The sequence below is a fragment of the Microtus ochrogaster genome, unplaced genomic scaffold (genome assembly GCF_000317375.1).
Source record: "Microtus ochrogaster isolate Prairie Vole_2 unplaced genomic scaffold, MicOch1.0 UNK116, whole genome shotgun sequence".
Classification (NCBI taxonomy): Eukaryota; Metazoa; Chordata; class Mammalia; order Rodentia; family Cricetidae; genus Microtus; species Microtus ochrogaster.
Genome location: NW_004949214.1, coordinates 917,941 through 929,032, shown reverse-complemented (window position 1 = coordinate 929,032; position 11,092 = coordinate 917,941).

Sequence of the window (11,092 nt, the reverse complement as noted above, 5' to 3'; positions counted from 1 at the left end):
AAAAGATGAACATGGGATGTACTCACTCATAATTGGTTTCTAGCCATAAATAAAGGACATTGAGTGATGGGGGAGAGTCTTCTGTTTTGTATCAATTTCATTGGTTAAATAAAGAGACTGCCTTGGCCCTTTAATAGGACATAAAATTAGGTAGGCGGTGTAAACAGAACAGAATGCTGGGAGAAAGAAGCTGAGTCAGGGAGTCGCCATGGTTCTGCCACTCCAGACAGATGCAGGTTAAGATCTTTCCTGGTAAGCGCACCTCATGGTGCTACATAGATTATTAAAAATGGGTTAAGAGTCTAAAACTAATGGGTCAGGCAATGTTTAAAAGCATACAGTTTCCATGTAATTATTTCGGGCATAAGCTATCCAAGTGGGCGGCTGGGTGCCGGGGAGGCAGCCCCTCTGCTCCTATTTCAACAGAGTGGCAGGAGCAAGGCACAACGGTTCTCATTCTCATGCTTCCTGCGCTCCTCTCCACACCCCTGCATGGGAAGATGTAGCCCCATTTCACAGGTGCCAAGAGACTGCCTTACAGCAGTAAAATAGATGGATTCTTCCATCATGGAGCCCCGGGAGTAACACAAATATGACCTCCTAGTTTACATCCAGAAGGAAGCATGCACCGACTCCACCTCCCCATGCACAGATCTGACTAGCTCCCAATTCCTGTATCTTGTGCCCAGAAGGAGCATTCATCCTGGGAGACAACAAACTATTGAGAAAACAATAAAGGAAGACACAAGGAAGTTTCAGGCTTGTTTTCTCGGTGCACACTGCTGGGTGTTGCAGTTTCACAAAAGTGGGCTGATGCTCAAAATGAGGGCTCTGTGGCTCACAGACTTTAATTTGACTATGCGCTCTGAGTATTTTCCCATGCAGTGAAGGAAAATCTACTACATGAGAATCAGAACATGGCAGACATTGGGTCAAACAGGCTGCAGCGAATGGTAGAAAAGCCTAAACCAAAGCAGCAGCATAAGGTTAGGGCGCTATACAAATGCTGCCCAGGAACTAAACATAAGGGATGTCTTCAATGTCCCTTCGGGGGACCCTGCAGCCACCCCTGAGTTCTCTTGGGCCCCTTGGGATATTGCACTTTTGAGAAATAATTAGGAATTCATCCCACTAAATGACAGTTCCTAACTTTATTGTCTGACTTTGATGCTATTTCTAATAGCAAAAGTAGACGGACTTGAGTTTTGGGGCTAAGAGACAGAATATCAATTTATTTTAAATGGGAAACTGCTTATGCAAGAAGCAATGACCAGACTCTGGATGAAAATAGGGCTGTGATCAGTCATTCTTTCACCACACAGCTTGAGTGAACAAAACACTTCTCTGCATCATCTTCAAGACTGAAGGACAAACCAATTTGCCTTTGAATACATCTAATATGCCCGCTAGTCCATGACACTCCATACCCGGCTTCCAGCTGCCTGGGCTCCTACTTCATCTTCTCCAGAAATTCCCGAAGTCTTGGGTGCTTTAAAAGATATCTCCAACACAAAGCTTTCTCACTTAATTCTCTGGAGAACACAAATGTCTGACTCTGTTGCTTTAAGAAATTACAAACAAACAGCCTCTATTTGTTCTTCCATGGGTAGTCCCTCTGTCCCTTCACCTAAGCCTTTGGATGGTTCTGTTATCAGTAGCCTTGAAGCCTCAATAACGGGATGTTGTTGCCTCTCTTCCAAAAGAACAAACTGTCCCTCTGAATGGAGACATGCCACTCTCTCCCTGGTGAAGAGTTGGTCCAGTGGGGTAGGCCAACCAGAAGGCCAAAGGACCCCTTCTCCAAAATGGGGTCCTTCCGCTTAAGCCACACTAGAAAGCGAAAGGGGCCATACTGATCCGTCTTCCAGGAGGTAATCTGCCTTCCCTTACCATACCCCTGTCCCTCCAGCAGTCTCCCACAGAGCTGCAGTCTCTCACTAAACTCTGGCCACTTTACTTCTCTTTTCTAGGTGTATTTTTAATGCGTTTAAATATTTTGCCTGCATTGATGTCTGTGTACCATGCGGGTGCCTGCTATCCAAGCAGATCAGAAAAGACATCTGATCCCCTGGAACTGGAATGGTTGTGAGCCCCCTGGTGGATGCTGAGAACCTCACCAAAGTTCTCTGCAAAAACAAGTGCTCTAAAGGCATCAGGGCTTCTCTCTTAAACTCTTAGGACATCATCATCCAGCAACTAGAGAGAAAGCTAAGTGATTAAGAGCACTTTATCTTTTTTCTCTTTTTTATTGTTTTTATTGACCTCTACATTTTCTCTGTTTCCCTCTCTTTCTCCTCTCCCCGCTTCTATCCTGTGCTTTGACCCGAATGCTCCCAGTTTTGTTTTTTGTTTTTTTTTTAAGAGATCTCATTTTTTCACCTTCCTATGAAGGTTCATGTATGTCTCTCTTAGGGTCCTCTTTGTTGTCTATGTTCTCTGGGATTGTGACGTGTAGGCTGGTTTTTCTTTCCTTTATGTCTAAAACCCATTTATGAGTGTGTACATACTATATTTCTCTTTCTGGGTCTGGGTTACCTCACTCACTATGGTTTTTTTCTAGATCCATCCATTTGTCTGCAAATTTCAAGATGCCATTCTTTTTAACACCCAAGTAGTACTCCACTTTTTAAATGTACCACATTCTCGTTTTTCATTCTTTGGTTGAGGAGCATATAGGTTGTTTCCAGACTGTGGCTATGACAAATAATGCTGCTGTGAACATAATTGATCACATGTCCTTGTGGTATGATTGAGTATCCTTTGGGTATAAACCCAAAAGTGGTATTGCTGTGTCTTGTGGTAAACTGTTAACTAATTTTCTGAGAAATCCCCATACTGATTTTCAAAACAACTGTAAAAAGTTTGCACTCCCACCAGCAATGGAGGACCATTCCCCTTACCCCACATCCTCTCCAGCATAAAATGTCATCACTATTTTTTATCTTGGCCCTTCAGACATGTGTAAGATGGAATCTCAGAATTGGTTTTATTTGCATTTTTCTGATGAGCCCTTCATCTTCCAGATGACCCTTGGTCAGTTCTCAGCAGCCAAATATAGGATCATAAACATGTGTTAAACTCAGTTTCTGGGAATCAAACACTACCTTCTCACCACTTCCAGCACCACACACCCAAGGGCTGTACATGTGTGCATGCAAGCAAAATACCCATACACATAGAAGAGCATAAATAAATCTAAACTTTTACTGTCATCAAATATTCATTTAGTATTTGAAAATCACATTATTAATGAGACCCAGAACCTCAAGAGGATTTGCTGATTTTTCTGGAATCAATATACCTTTTTAAAATAATTGTTTATGGTTATGTTTCTTGAGGCAGGATTTCTCTGAGGAATAGCCTTGTCTGTCCTGGAACTCACTTCGTAGACCAGGCTGGCTTCATACACATACAGATCTCCCTAGCTCTGCCTCCTCAGTGCTGGGATTAGAGGCGTTCACCAGGGCAGACTTCAATATGTCTTAATATATATAATAAAGATGAGATGAACGATTTGTTCCTTTGGGGTTTTTCTCCTCATAGTATAAAAACATTTGATTATTTTTTAAAAAAATCCATAATCGTCTGACACAGAGAGGTTAAGGAAGTCTGGCAATTTAGTAATGGGATCTGAGTATCAGTAACGGGGTCAGTATCTCTTCTCTTCTCAGTTCTTAAATCTCTTTATGAACGTGTATGGGTTTAGTTTCTCTCATTTATGTTCCCCACGAACACACACACATGTCACTCTTTTCTTTTGGGTTACTATCCACTTTAAAGAACACAGTTGTAAACCTTTAATTCTTATGCGTTTTCACATGTAAGTAAATCCCTTGCAGTATTTGTGTTCAGAGTTTGCGCACTGGTCAAACAGCGGTGATGCTACCAATCAGCTGGCTGGATGCCATTTGCTTCACCTGCATAGAAATCACTCTGGGTAGATGGGAGGCCTTCAAGTTCTGATAGATGTCAGTTTTTCCTTCCCACTGCACTTGACAGCTGCCAGCTGTGACTGTATGTACATTGGTATAGAAACAGGGTCCCTCAGCCTTACAAGTATTACATTACTTTTGTCCTAGAACATTTACATTGCTCAGTTCTTTGTTCCACTTGCACCAGAGCTTCAGGGCAGTCCAAGTACTATGGCTCCTCCATCCCTAATAGTAACCACTGGTACAGCTCTTCTGTAGGTCCAGGGCTCAGTGCTACTTAACCCTTAATACAAGATGGCATTGCAAGTCTGAGCCCAAGCTTCTAAGACTCTTGACCCTCTCCACAGCCAAGAACTGGACCAAGCTCCAGGAGTCCTGTTGAAGAGAGAGAGGAGGGATTGCTCAAGCCACTTTGGTCAAGGTCACTCACGGAAACAGCAGAGCTGAGCTGGTGGGAGCTCAAGGACTCTGGAGTTGTAGCTTGGGAGCCTGCATGTGACTGACCTAGGCCCCCTCGTGTGTGTGAGAGTGTAGCGTGGTCTATTTGCAAGACCCCTAGCAATGGGATCAGAACCTGTACCTGATGCAGCCCCTGGCCCTCTGGAACCTATCCCCATGCTGGTTGTCCTATCCAGCCTTGAGGCAGGGGGAGGAGCTTGGTCCTGCCTCAAGTTGATGTGCCAGCCTTTATTGACTCCCTTTGTAGGCGTGCCCCTTTCTTAACAGACAAGGAGTAAAATTGGGTGAGGGGAGGAGAGGGGGTGGGAGGAAAAAAGAGGAGATGAGGGAGGGGAAATTGTGGTTGGTATGTAAAATAAATGAATGAATGAATGAATGAATGAATAAATAAATAAATAAATAATAGATATATTCTTGACCCTGAAATATATAGATAGCCCAGTGGAACCCTCCACCCACTAGGACTTTCATGTTATCTTTCCTGTCACCTTACAGCTCTTCTCTTTCAGTATCAACCCCCTTGCTCTCTTGACCCCTTTCTACTTCCCCTGCCCTTCTTTCTTTCCTGGCCCCTTCAGATTTTTCAGCTGTTGCTCTTCAGCTGTGAGACAGCTGGTTGATTTGATGCTTCTTCTACTTGGTCTTCCTTCCCCACTGTCACTGCCAATCCACTGTCCTCTGTCTGCCTGTCCCTGTCTCCCTGTCCCTTGCCCACATCTATCTCATGCTCCTTCTTTGAGACACAACCTCACATAGCCCAGGTGAGCATTTAAACACGACCGAGCTGCTTCCCTTGCTGAGAGCCGTGATTCCAAGTGAGACCCATCTTACTTGGTTCTCCTGCTGTTTTCTCCATCCCATCAGTTATGCTACTGAAATTGATAAGGAAAGACAAAGCAAGAAAACCCTTGTCTGGTGTCTAAGGCTGCAACACCAGGTCACACAGAGCAGGAGAGCTTCTTCCAGCCAAGCCTGAACAACCTGATTATACAGTATAAAATGGATTTGGGGACCAATTCCAACCATCTGGCAGAAACAATCACAATCTTGCCTCTTAGCATCAACCAGCATCACTCAGGTTTGTGCTGTGTCCCAGGGCAGCCTTGCCTCTTAAAACCAATCACAGTCACTGAGACTTTGCTTTGAAAGCAGTCACAGCCTTGTATCTTAGCACCAGACACTATAGCAACTCCCTTAGGCCATCACAAAATGGGCTCCCCTCTGGTTTATGGTAAACTATTCCAGACCCTTCTCAGTTGTACTGAGGCCTGTGATAACAGTAAACCTTATGCAAACAGTTTCAAATCATCCAGGCTAGGGTCATACCCTCAGACTAGCACAAATCAATTGTGGACTTGGGGGGGGTTTCTCAAGGTATCTGTGGAGAGTTCAAGACTGTTAGTGATGACTTGAGTAGTCTGCCTAGCTGTTTGATTGACAGTCCTCAAGGCAGGCAGGGCACCAAGGAGAGTTCAACAGTTACCAATTAAGTTAGCACATGCTTTATCATATTTGCTTACAGGAAGTAAAGAGTAATAAGTATTTTTACAATCATAACTTAATGAATAACGACAGTGATTTAATAAAAAAAAAAAACAAAGCTGACCTCAATGAGGATAGGCCTCTCTTATCTCAATCAAGGGAAGCTTTGTCAGACAGGCCTTTTGCATCTCCTAGTTCCTTCTCCTAGTCAGGAAGTTCCTGACAAGGCAGAGTGACTTAAGCCTAGAGAGTATTGGTGAACGAGTGACCTGATTGTGACAAGCATCATTATTCTGGCAGGAAGGACCTGGGTTTCTTAGTTACTCTTTTACTGCTGAGATAAAACACCACAAACAAAGCAAATTAAAAAAGAAAGTTTTTGCAATGTGTTGGGCTCACACCTTCAGAGGGTTACTGTCCATGATATCTGAGAAAAGGCTTGGCACTAGGAACAGCTGAGAGCAGTTAACATCTTGGCCCACAAACAGAAGGAAGATAGAGACCCTGGGAATGGCAGGATCGAGGATACAAGGGTCACATTTAAACATAAGAAAGGCAATATACAGCAAGGAAACAGCCAACATCAAATTAAGAGAACCACAAAGCGATTCCAATAACATCGGGAATAAGAAAAGATTTCCTCTCATTTCCCTCCCCCTCCCCCAATCAACTCCCCCTCTCTCATCAGCCCAAAGAGCAGTCAGGGTTTTCTGCTCTGTGGGAAGTCTAAGGACCACCCACCTCCATCCAGGTCTAGTAAGGTGAACATCCAAACAGCCCAGGCTCCCACAAAGCCAGTACATGCAATAGGATCAAAACCCTGTGCCATTGTTCTTGACTTCTCAGCAGTCCTCATTGTCCCCTATTTTCAGCAACTCAGGTTTTATCCCATGTTTTTTCAAACCCAGTCCAGCTGGCCTTGGTGAGTTCCCAATAGAACATCCCCATTGTCTCAGTGTGTGGCGGGGAGGAAACAGAAATCTTTAATAAATAAAAAATTTAAAAAAAAGACTTAGACTTGTTAGAATAGAATATTTATTAAAACATCTAGCATACATTCCTTGCTTAATATTGTTTATGCTGCTTGTAATTCTAATCTTATATTTGATAACTGTTCCTAGTGAATATAATTTTGTATTGGGTTTGGAACTCTGTTATTTAAATAAAGGGGGAGGTGCTTTGGTGGTGTCTTTAAGATACCACTTGGGCATGGTCTCTTATACTATAAATGCAGCTGTTAAGCCTGTGCTCACCTCTTTCTTCTGGTTTTCACTTCCGGCTGCTAGATTCAACCTAGATGTACCTAAATTGAAGAATGGATAAAGAAAATATGGTACAAAATAATGACATCTTGAAATTTGTAGGAAAATGGATGGATCTAGAAAAAACATATTGAGGTCACCCATACTCAGAGAGAAAAATATAATATGTATTCCCTTATAAGTGGCTATTAGACATAAACCAAAGGACCCTAAGAGAAACATACATGAATCTACACAGGAAGGTGAAAGAGACAAGATCTCCTGAGTAAATTGGGAGTGTGGGGTTCATGGGAGAGGGTAGAAGAGGAGAGAGGAGGCAGAGATGGGAGCAGAGAAAATGTATAGCTCAATAAAAACAATAAAAATGGAGTGTTACAACAGTGGTGAATTATTATCATATTTATGTAAGGAATATTCTTGTATGTTTGTATTTCATTTATCATATATAAAGAATAATGTTTATTATTTTGTCTTGCATTCTACTTTCTCCATGTACTAAGTGCTGAGCTTGTAGGCATGTCCCACCAGTCTTGGCTAAGAGGATTTGGGGGGTGGGATCTATTGTTTTTTAAATTGATCAATTTGTTTTTTAAAATTTCATTTTACATTAGAAGCACAATTTTCCCTCCCACCCCTCCTCACACTCCCCTTCCCACCCCACTCCAGCCCACAACTCCTCTATGCCTCCCACGGGGTAAGGGCACATTAATTTGGAGCCGGACCAAGTCCCTTCTCCCTTAGCTAAGTATAGCATCACATCTCAACACAAAGAATGGGCACCAACAAACTATACCACGCACCAGGGACAGATCCAGATGACACTGCTAGGGGCCCCATCAGATAGTCCAAACTTCGCAACTATCTCTCCACATACAGAAGGCCCATTTGAGTAAATCAATTCCTCTATAATGATAGTTGGAGTAGGCACCAATCTGATAATAGAGGAAAACCGGTTCAGGAACCCTCTCCACTATTGCTAGGAGTCTTAGCTGGGGTCATCCTTGTGGATTCTTGGGAATTTCCCTAGCACCTGGTTTCTCCCTAAAACCATATTGACTCTTTCTATCAAGTTACCTCTTTCATTGCTTTCCCACTCCATTCTATATGACCATCCTGTTCCCTCATGTTCTCCTTCCCCATCGCCTCTCCTTCACCACCTCCTCACCCCCAATTTTCCCTGGTGATCTCCTCTAATTCCCCTTCCCAGGGCGATCCATGCATCCCTCCTTGGGTCTTCCTTGTTACCTAGCTTCTCTGGAGCCCTGGATTGAAGCCTGGTTATCCTTTGCTTTACATTAATATCCACTTAGAAGTGAGTACATACCATGTTTGTCTTTCTGAGTCTGGGTTTCCTCACTCAGAAATTTTTTCCTAGTTCCATCCATTAACCTGCAAATTTCATGATGTTGGCTTTCTAAAATAAGAATAATACTCTATTATATAAGTATACAGCATTTTCTTTATCCCTTATTCTATTGTGAGACATATAGGTTGTTTCTAATTTGCGGCTATTGGGAATAGAGCGGAAATGAACATGGAATAGCTAGTGTCCTTCTGGTAGGTTGAAGTGTCCTTGGGGTATATGCCCCAAGTGCTATATGTGGAATATGAGGTAGTTTGAGTCCCATCTGGAGTACAAGTATTGAAGAGATCAGGATACAAGGAACCTATCTAAACACAATAAAAACAATTTACAGCAAGCCAACAGCCAGCATCAAATTACATGAAGAGAAGCTCAAAACGATTCCAGTAATATTAGAAAGAAGACAAGGATGTCCACTCTCTTTGTATTTTTTCAATATAGTATTTGTTGACCTAGCTAGAGCAATAAGACAACAAAAGGAGACCAAGGGATACAAATTGGAAAGGAAGAAAAGTTAAACTTTTATTATTTGCAGATGATATGATAGTACATATAAGTGACCACAAAAACTCTACCAGAGAACTCCTACAGCTGATAAACACCTTCAGTAATGTCGTAGGATACAAGATCAACTCAAAACAATCAGTAGCCGTCCTATATACAAGTGATAGCGGGTCAAGAAAGAAATCAGAGAAACATCACTTTTTGCAAAAGCAACAAATATAAATTCTCTTGGGGTAACTATAACTAAACAACTGAAACACATGTATGACAAGAACTTTAAGTCTCTACAGAAAGAAACTGAAGAAGGTATCAGAAAATGGAAAGATCTCCCACGCTCATGGATGCTCTTGGATAGGTAGGACCAACATAATATGAATGGCAATCTTACCAAAAACAATCTAGAGATTCAAAGAAATGCCCATCAAAATCCAAACACAATTGCTCACAGACTTATAGAACAATATTCAACTTCATATGGAAAAACAAAAAAAAAACCCTCAGAATACTTAAAACAATCTTGTACAATAAAAGAACTTCCAGAGGCATCACCATCCTTGACTTAAAACTACAACATAGAGCTATAGTAATAAAAAACAATTTAGTATTGGCATAAAATCACACACATGGAACAATGGAATCAAATAAAGACCCTGGCATTAATTCACACACCTGTGAACACCTGCTTTTTGACAAGGAAGTCAAAATATACAATGGAAAATGGAAGTATCTTTAACAAATGGTGCTGGATAACTGGTGTCAACATGTAAAAGATTACAAAAAGATCAAAATCTTCAGCCATACACAAAACTCAAGTCCCAGTGGATCAATGACCTCAACATAAATCCAGTTGCTCTGAACCTGATAGAGGAGAAAGTGGGGAGTATCCTTGAACACATTGTCACAGGAGACCACTTCATAAATATAACAGGAGTAGCACACTAACAACAACAACAAATAAATGAGACCTCCTGAATCTGAACAGCTTCTGTAAGGCAAAGGACACAGTCAATAAGACTAAATGACAGCCCACAGAAGGGGAAATCCCATATCTGACAAAAGACTGATCCCCAAAATATATAAAGAACTGAAGAAATGAGGCTCAAAATACCAAACAATCCAATTTAAAAATGGGGTATAGAGCTAAACAGATAATTCTCTACAGGACAATTTCAAATTGCCAAAAGACATTTAAGGAATTGCTGAACATCCTTAATCATCAAAAAAGCATAAGTTAAAATACTATCTGACATCTGTCAGAATGACTAAGGTAAAAATTGTGAGGACAGCTTATGTTGAAGAGGATGTGGAGTTAGGGGAACACTCCTCCACTGCTGGTGGGAGTGAAAACCTGTACTTTGGAAATCAGTATGGTGGTTTCTCAGAAGACTGGGAATCAGTCTACCTCAAGTCCCAGCTATATCACTTTTGGGCATTTTTTGTTTGTTTGTTTGTTTGTTTGTTTTTGTTGTTGGTTGGTTTTCTAATGTTGCTTGACTGCTTAGTCAATGTTTTGGAGAAAAATCTTGCAGTTTTCTGCCATAGGTAGATGGCCCATCTTAGACATTGCTCTGAAAAGAGTTACCTTATATTCCACAGTCCTACTGTATATCCCTAGCTATGTCTTCATGGTAGATTCTAAACTCACTGATATAATACAATATTCCTCACAGAAGATAGTTTATTTCCAAAAGTGAGTTCTACCAATTGGCTGAGTCCCCTCCTAGGTCATCTTAGTTCTGCTTCTCAGTTGGTAGCCTTCTAAGGAAGGCCTTTTGCTTTGAGTGAAAGCGAGGAGAGAAGGGAGGCCTTTCCTGTGTGCAGGAACAGTGGTACAGCTAGGTTGTGTTAGAAGCATGGCATCACAACAGCTATCCTGATACATTTCTTATTTTCCCCCTATGTTTACAAGACACATTTTTTTGTACAATATATTCTGATTAGAGTTCCCTCTCCCTTTAACCTCCCCAGTTTCTCCCCTCCTCCCATGACATCCAGATCCACCTCCTTTCTGATTCTTTTTAGAATTCAATGGGCTCCTAAGAGATTAAAAATAACAAAATTAATTAGAATAAAATAAAATACAACTATCA